The 9482-nt window shown below is 25.9% G+C and overlaps 1 long non-coding RNA gene across 1 annotated transcript; it reads right to left on the reverse strand.

Annotated features, from left to right (window-relative positions):
• Positions 1-808: 808 nt before the first annotated feature.
• On the reverse strand, positions 809-3197 carry LOC135265511 (uncharacterized). The gene is made up of 3 exons (XR_010333243.1): positions 3088-3197; positions 1046-1173; positions 809-997 (listed from the first exon to the last, which is right to left on the reverse strand). It is a non-coding gene; the product is annotated as an uncharacterized LOC135265511 (long non-coding RNA).
• Positions 3198-9482: the final 6285 nt, after the last annotated feature.

Raw genomic sequence — 9482 nt, forward strand, 5'->3', positions numbered from 1 at the left:
GCAGACGCTCATTATGAGTGAGTTGATAAATACAATCAGGCAAGGGAATAAAGACAAGGACACACGCTTCACACTACGCGGCCGTTCGTAGTGACTCAAAATAAAAAAACAAGCACAGGTAGGCCACGGAAAGGACACAAAAGGAACAGAGGATAGAATAATAATTATTATCAGCAATTCTAGAAGCGTACGCCTCTGATATGAAATTTACATGTAAAAACTAATGTTCATAAAAAGTAGCACAAAATTGGATTATTGGTTACAGTACGAGCATTGATCACAATGATATACACAAAATGATTTTATTATTTTTTTTACATTCGTTCTATCATAGTTGTTTGGACTTATATGTGTCTTTACATCTCACTAAAGTTGTTAAAAGTCCACAAAAAGTCCATTTGATCGATTTTTTGATGTTTGATTTTTTCAATTTTTGTCGCAATTTTTGTCAATTTTGGGTACTCGGAACATTTCCCGAGCAATAGCTCCGGAACTATTAGAGATAACCCCATAAAGTGTATTATCTTGGAAAGCTTTTTAAATTATCTATCTTCTTTAAAACAGATCATTGGTCTCCGAGTAATAGTTTTTGAGAAAATTGCAAATAAAAGTAAAAATAGGTAAAATTTTAAAAAATTCATAACTAAAAAATTATTGGGAATTTGGCAATTTTCTCGACGCCAGTCGATTCCCCGGATCATTTTACATACGATAGAATTAAGATAGCTCCACGTTTTCGAATAGTTTTGCCGTAATTGAAAAAATTAAAAAAATAAAAATTAGTATAATTGCGATTTCAGTACCTGAACGTCTTGGTGCATCCCTAAAAGCGTCAAAACGAAACAACCCGCCGTCGCATTCGTGTCAGAACCAAAAACATTACAAAAAATTACACCCAAGAGAAACGTGTTAACTTCATCCTCCAATTCCTGATAACTCAGTTCCTTATTCAAATATTTCTCAACAAGGACGTCAAGAAACGGCCGCTTTTTTTCCTCTACAACCAGAATTCTACTAGAATCAGAAATAAATCAATCACACAAACCTTAGACTTCTAATTGACACGTAATTTGCTCTTTTTTCCGCTCGATCAAATCACGCGTTGTTTCCTTAACCAGCTTCACATTTTCCTGCTCCGCCTTGTATTCCTTCGTCCAGAAGGAAGACGTTTTTCTAAAAAATTTTGAAAAACTAAAACTGCTCAAATTTTGTGTTTACATCGTCATATTTTCCTTCTGAATAAAGATTGAAAATTAATTTTTTGCACTAGATTCCTCAGTATATGTAGATTCTAACGTATATAAACAATCTTCATATTTTATAATTTTCTTATAACGTGCCATATTTGTGTAGTGGAATTTTCGAGATGCGAGATTTTTTTTATTTTACATAAGCGAAATGAAATGATGCCAATAGTTCATATAAGTTTTTTCTGCAAGAATCATTTCGATATCTGTAATAATTACCAAGCTCGCAAGGTGAAATGTCGAGCTGTGTCGTTCTACTTTTCTTAGTTTTTAGTCAATTTTTTTCAATTACAAACATGTCAAAAACGGTAAATAATAAAATAATAAATAATTTTCACGTCAAAGAACAGTTTACTTACTAACTAAATTCCTTGAAATTAGATAAAATTACACATTTTAATGAAATATAAATAAATTGAAAATTGAAAATTGAAAATTAAAAATTGAAAATTGAAAATTGAAAATTGAAAATTGAAAATTGAAAATTGAAAATTGAAAATTGAAAATTGAAAATTGAAAATTGAAAATTGAAAATTGAAAATTGAAAATTGAAAATTGAAAATTGAAAATTGAAAATTGAAAATTGAAAATTGAAAATTGAAAATTGAAAATTGAAAATTGAAAATTGAAAATTGAAAATTGAAAATTGAAAATTGAAAATTGAAAATTGAAAATTGAAAATTGAAAATTGAAAATTGAAAATTGAAAATTGAAAATTGAAAATTGAAAATTGAAAATTGAAAATTGAAAATTGAAAATTGAAAATTGAAAATTGAAAATTGAAAATTGAAAATTGAAAATTGAAAATTGAAAATTGAAAATTGAAAATTGAAAATTGAAAATTGAAAATTGAAAATTGAAAATTGAAAATTGAAAATTGAAAATTGAAAATTGAAAATTGAAAATTGAAAATTGAAAATTGAAAATTGAAAATTGAAAATTGAAAATTGAAAATTGAAAATTGAAAATTGAAAATTGAAAATTGAAAATTGAAAATTGAAAATTGAAAATTGAAAATTGAAAATTGAAAATTGAAAATTGAAAATTGAAAATTGAAAATTGAAAATTGAAAATTGAAAATTGAAAATTGAAAATTGAAAATTGAAAATTGAAAATTGAAAATTGAAAATTGAAAATTGAAAATTGAAAATTGAAAATTGAAAATTGAAAATTGAAAATTGAAAATTGAAAATTGAAAATTGAAAATTGAAAATTGAAAATTGAAAATTGAAAATTGAAAATTGAAAATTGAAAATTGAAAATTGAAAATTGAAAATTGAAAATTGAAAATTGAAAATTGAAAATTGAAAATTGAAAATTGAAAATTGAAAATTGAAAATTGAAAATTGAAAATTGAAAATTGAAAATTAAAAATTAAAAATTAAAAATTAAAAATTAAAAATTAAAAATTAAAAATTTAAAATTGAAAATTGAAAATTTAAAATTTAAAATTTAAAATTTAAAATTTAAAATTGAAAATCATTGAAATAAAACGTAAATGATTGAAAAGTTTTCAAACACTTGTTCGATTTGAAATCTCAGTTTTTTGCAACATTCTGATATGTGTTTTATGGCAAAAGAAACCATTATTAACCTAAATTGACCTAAACTTTTTGTTTCAAAGAATTTGCCAAAAAAATTGGTAAAGAACTGAACAAATTACATTAAAACAAAACGTATTTTAACGTGATTTGTTTCAAAATTGATGTATGTAAGCTAATATGTTGATTTAGCTTGTTTTCTATCAAAATTTCGTCAAAAACGCCTAAAAAAATTTCAATTGAAGCCTTTGAATACGTTTTTGAGATAAAAGCGCAGTTTTGTCGGAAGATTTACCTACTTGTAATAGTTGCCAACATCACTTACACATGGAATAGTTGAAACTGAAAACAATAAGATTAAAAATTCGGAGAACGCATGCGTTGCTACAACATTTTTTTCTAAAGTTTAAGAACGTGTTTGTGATAAAAACACAGTTTTATCAAGTTTTTAGGAATAATAAAAATCATTATTTTCAACATTTCCAGTTCCACGAATCACAGTTAAAATTAAGGCTGTGGTTTGCCGTCACATTTGTGCGGACGACTATAACTTTGTGTTAGCCGTCCGCACATTTGTGGACATTACATATTATGGATAATCAACCAACAAATTATCTGTCTCTTCGTATAGTCCATATACTTATTTATTAAATCAATATTGTACTGGTAATTTTCTACTTAACATATACCAGTAATTTTTGTTGTAAGTATGATGTTTTTTTTGAGTGAAATTTTATTTTAATTTGATGTCTGTGGAACAAAACCATCACGGTTGAACAAAACGGACATTCTAAGTACGATAAATTTAACGGAAAATTTGAACGAAACATCAAAAATTAGTTTTTCGAATATCACACAAGAATGAGAATAAATTAGAAATTTCCAATTTCTATTCAAGTTTTACAGATCTCCTGAAAATTGCTTGACAAAATATTTTCGAAAAGTCAGGTCAATTAACTTATGCCACTTTTTTTGGTATGGTAACGTGTTTTGATTTCGCACTCTTCCGCAAATAAACCTTTTGTGATTGGCTACTTTTAAATGGTAACTATCTTCCAAACGCAGAGTTAGAAATTTTTTGTAAAGGAGTTTAGATTCAGAATTGAAATCAAAATCAAAAAATTAAAATTTCTAAAATGTTTGAAATAAAATCTCAGGTTTTTTGTGAAATTCTGTTAGGAAAGCCGAAAAATTATTAAAGTAAATTAAAAGTAATGTTCATTAATAAATTAGGTCAAAAATAATTGTTATCTTTATTCTTTTCACCCGTTTTACTACGTTTTTCAACCACAAAGATATTTTTTCCAAAATAATTTGTCGAAAAATAAGTTCAAACTTCTTCTTTAAATTCACGAACTTAAGTCAAAAATGCGAAAAAGAACCAAATTAAATACATAACATGAATAATATGTTTTACAGCCAGAAACACAATTATTTCGCAAAATGAATCAAAAACAAACAAAAAAATCGCCAAATAAACTATTTTTTTAATATTTCGAGTTTTTAAGTTCGTTTTTGGGATTAATATACGCAAAAAACAGAAATAAATGAAAACTGATAGTTTTTCTCTTGTTCATTCAGTTTAGTTTATTTCTTGAGTGAAATTTCATCGAAATAAAATGTAAATACTTGTTCGAACTGAAATCTCAGTTTTTTGCAACATTTTGGTATCTGTTTTATAGCAAAAGCATTATTAACCTAAATTGACATAAACTTCTTGTTTCAAAGAATTTGCCATAAAAATTGGTAAAGACCTGAACGAATAACATTAAAACAAAACGTATTTAATTATTTGTTTCAAAATTGATGTATGTAAGCTAATATGTTGGTTTAGCACGTTTTCTATCAAAATTTCGTCAAAAACGCCCAGAAAAATTTTAATTGAAGCCTTTGAATACGTTTTTGAGATAAAAACGCAGTTTTCTCGAAAGATATACCTACTTGTAATTGTTGCCAACATAACTTACCCATGGAATAGTCGAACCTGAAAACAATAACAATAACAAAAACACTATTTACAACAGAGTGTTGTATTATTTATTTTTCAGAACTTTCCTCAAACGTGTTATCGTTAGCAATTTTAATTCAAGTTTTACGGATCTCTTGAAAATTGCCTGACAAAATATTTTTGAAAAATTAGGTCACTTAACTTTCTACTTATTGTCACTCTCTTTTTTTAAAAAAACCAGAGTTGAGTGTTGTAAGTCTGAAATTAAGAACGCCTTGGAAAATATGATGACAGATTCAGATATCTTGTAAATAAGTGCCTGAAGAACGGTAAAAACGTCTAGTTTTTTTTGGTTTTTTCTTGAAAAAACAAAAACGTAAATTACAAATTTTCGTGAGATCTCCATGGTGGAGTTTGAAAAACAGACACTCTGTATAGGGTGTTCTATTAAAAGAATAACTTTGGTTCACCACTCCGTGTATAACAAGTATTTTTAGTTTTTTTTAGATCGCCCTCTACTGATAAGTGATAACACTGATAACATTAGGTGTCTCGTACACGTTTTATTCGATCTTAAAACTCAAAAAAATTCATAAATTATGTTTATGTTTATGTTTATTAATTTATTATGCAGTATTGACCAATGCAAGTTTAGATCAAATATCGTTAGTCTTAAAAGCTACCAAAAATCCAATAAAAGTTAGGGTGTTGTACTTAAAACAAAACATAAGTTTGGATAGTAGTTCATTTCTGAAACAGCTTCTGAATTGAAAATAATTTTTAATTAAGACTGTTTTGTTCTAGCAATTACAAGAGGCAATATTTAACGGTAATCTAAACCAAGTTGAAGAAATAATCGCGAATGGATATAATCTAAATTGTCTCAACTTTGGCGTACTTTCGTATGCTATTCAGCGTAAGAACTTGGAAATAATTAAATTGCTATTGGACAACGGTGCCGATGTAAATTTCGAAAGCAGAGATGGTTTGGTACCATTATGTGTTGCCATTTATTGTAACTGTATGATAGAAATAATTGAACTATTGATAAAAAGGGGAGCAAATGTGAATCGAATTGGAAAAGGATCTTCATTTTCTCGAAAATGGACTCCACTTTCTTGGGCAATAATGAATTATAATGTAAAAGTCGTTGGGTTGTTGTTAGAAAATGGAGCAGATATCAGTACAGCGAATGAAAATGGAACAAACGCTGAAACACTCGCAATTCAATGGAATCGTTTCGAACTTTTAGCGCAAAAAAACAGTGAAGAACTAAATCAAAATTTGCAGATGATAAACTCCAACAGTTGTAAGTTTTATTATCTTGAGTTTTTATGCAGTGAATACATTTTAAATTATAGATTGAAACAGATTTTTGTCTTGGAGGCTAAGAAGATGCGAACTACATGCTTGAATTGTGTATTTTTATTGTATTTACAGGGTGGTCAAAAACTGACGCACCAACTCAGTGGTACGTTGTTGAGAAGCATGTGCTTCTCACGGGAAAAATCTTGGAAAAATTCTTAATGTTATGTTTTAAAAAATCTGGAATAACAAACTTCTTTTGCTAACTTCCTCATTTTTTATTTTTTTTTTAATGTTTCTATGTTTCGCACTAAGTAATCGTTCTCTAACAAAACGATTAATAATTAGTTTTAAATTTACTATGAGATCTTAGCAGTTTTTTTAATTTAAAAAAAATCAAATTTATCAAAAAATCGTAGTTTGTAGATGTGCCAACACTGGGAACTATTTCCTAGGAAACCGTTTCAAAAATAGTTTATTTTATTGTTGCTTAAATTCTATTGCGATCACGACTGTTAGGCAACGTTGCCACATATCATTTATTTAAAATTTGTTATTTATCAATAACTTTAATACAAAGAATTTTTTTACTATTTTTACCTTTATGTGTAAGCAATTCTCTACCACACTCAATTGAATTGGTGCGCCGATTTTTGAGCACCCGGTATATTGTATCATTGTAATAATAACAATACTAGTAACAATAATAATAATAATAATAATAATAATAATAATAATAATAATAATAATAATAATAATAATAATAATAATAATAATAATAATAATAATAATAATAATAATAATAACAATAATAATAATAATAATAGTAATAGTAATAGTAATAGTAATAGCACAACTACTTCTGCCACCCCGTTTCAAGAGTAGCAGTGCCGTTAGAAATACATTAAACCTTCATCTTTATAATAAGCTTAGTCCAAACACAGTCTCTTAAATTAAATGCTTTTAAAACCGTTACTAAAAGGTACCTTATAAATGAATGTTATTATAGTATAAATAAATTTTTATCTAGTTCCCTCGCGATCTAGCTGTCTCTCTATTCGTAATTTATACTTTTTTATGTAATTTTTCTTTTTTTTGTTCTGTTTAACTTGATATGTTTATATTTATATTTATTATTTTTGATTATATTATAATATCCTAATTAGTATCCATACGTGACGTGTTTAATTTCTGTGTATTCAGATAAGATGAACGAATAAATTATTATTATTATTATTATTACTATTATTATTCTCTTGCCTGACTACTGATCGTCCGCCTCGCAACAAGATAAATTATTTATTGAATTATTGTTTATTGTATTGCAATTCCTAAACTGACTTTCGTTATTATTTAGAACTTTTCTAGCAATATTACACGTTTTTAAAAGAACTGATTTTTGAATTTCAACAATTAAATTTGAACTTAATTTTAAAATTTCAAGATTTTGTTTTAAATTTTTTGGCACCACTCCTACTGCAGAAATAATTATTGGCACAATTTTTATTTTTTCAAGATTCCAAATATTCTTTATCTCACTAACTAAAATCATGTATTTAGATATTTTTGTATTGTACGTTTCTTGTATGTTGTGTGTATTTGGAACAGCAATATCTATGATAAATGCATGTCTTTCTAATTTAGAAATAAAGATAATATCTGGTCTATTAGCTGTAATAGTTAGATTAGTTAAAGCTGATCTATCCCAATAGAGTTTAAAATTGTCATTTTCTATAAATGAGTAAGGCTCTTATTTATAATAACGAGATTGGTTTGAATTAAACCCGAATTAAAAGCTAACTCTGAATGAATTATTTTAGCTACATTATCATGTCTTACTTTATAATTTGATGCAACTAGAACTTGACAAGAAGAAATTAGATGTACATCATCATTATTTTTTTTTTAAATAAATTTTTGGTAATTTTTTGTATTAATTACTTGATCTTGAATTGCAAAAATAAAACCTTCAGTTTCTGAGAAAATATTAGTTTTTGTTAACCATAAGTGTGAAGCTTTTTTGTCTATATAATTACTGTTATCTAACTCTTTGAAAAATCTACCATGTAAAGGTTTTTCTTTTAAAGTTTCAATAATTGAATTTTCATCAGAAATTATTTCATTTATATTGGGATTACTTAAATTTAATGGAGTAAAATTATGGTCACTTAAGCAAATGGCTTTGAATAGAATATTTTTGCTACTACGATTTAAAAAGTATTTTTTAAGAGAAGAAATTTGCCTTGTATGCAAATTTTGTAGATTCAAAAAGCCTCGACCTCCATATTCTCTAGATAAAGAAAATCTTTCAATGGCTGATTTTGGATGGTGTTTCCTAAAACGAGTAAATAGTGTTCTGATTTTAATATTAATATTAATAATATTAGTATTCGTCCAATTAATAATCTCAAATGAATAAACTAAAACAGGTACAAATAGATTTATTGCCTTCATAAGATTCTTTGAATTTAAATGTGTTTTAACTAATTGTCTACATATCGTGATAAAACTATCAACTAGTTTTTCTTTTGTATTACTATGTGATATTCTATTTGATTGTTTGAATCCTAAATATTTATACCACCATTATTGAAGCTTTCAATTTTTTCTTAACACTCAGTCATAAAATTTATTTTTTTTTAAATTTCCTTCATTAATTGCTAGAATTTTGCATTTATCTACTCTAAATGACATACCGATATCTAATGAAAAATTTTCTGTTAGTTTAAGTAATAAATTCAATTGTTTCTCGGTTGCAGCATATAATTTAATATCATCCATATACATTAGATGATTCAATTTGGCAACAACTGTTTTATTATTTATTATTATTATTATTAATTATTATTATTATTATTACTATTACTATTACTATTATTATTATTATTATTACTATTATTATTATTATTATTATTATTATTATTATTATTATTATTATTATTATTATTATTATTATTATTATTATTATTATTATTATTATTTCTTGACCGAAGATAAATCCTCAAATATGCCAATAGGAACTTTACAGACTAGTCGGTGAAAAATTAAAAACTGATTATTCTTTCACATCGTTGAGCACAGAGAGAAGACCATTTTTACAGTTTTTAATGATAAGTATTGGTATAATTTTTGTACGTAATCATTGTTTGTTTATTTTTATTATAATCCGAAAAGAATGGAGTGGAAAATCAACACCAACACCAAAGATAAGTTTTCATACATTTACCATTTTTTTATTACCTAATTCAAAAATTTCAGATCAACAATGGCGAGATAAAAGTTCAGTTTTTTAAAGATAAGTATTAAGTATCACTTTTTTACACATTCGTATTATTTATTTATTTTTAGCAGAAAGCAGCAGAAAACAATAGAAATGAACCTGATTTATCCAAAGTAGCTACAACATAAAATTGTAACTCCAAAAAATAAATAAAATAAAAA

Source organism: Tribolium castaneum, chromosome 2 (assembly GCF_031307605.1).
Source record: "Tribolium castaneum strain GA2 chromosome 2, icTriCast1.1, whole genome shotgun sequence".
NCBI classification, from domain to species: domain Eukaryota; kingdom Metazoa; phylum Arthropoda; class Insecta; order Coleoptera; family Tenebrionidae; genus Tribolium; species Tribolium castaneum.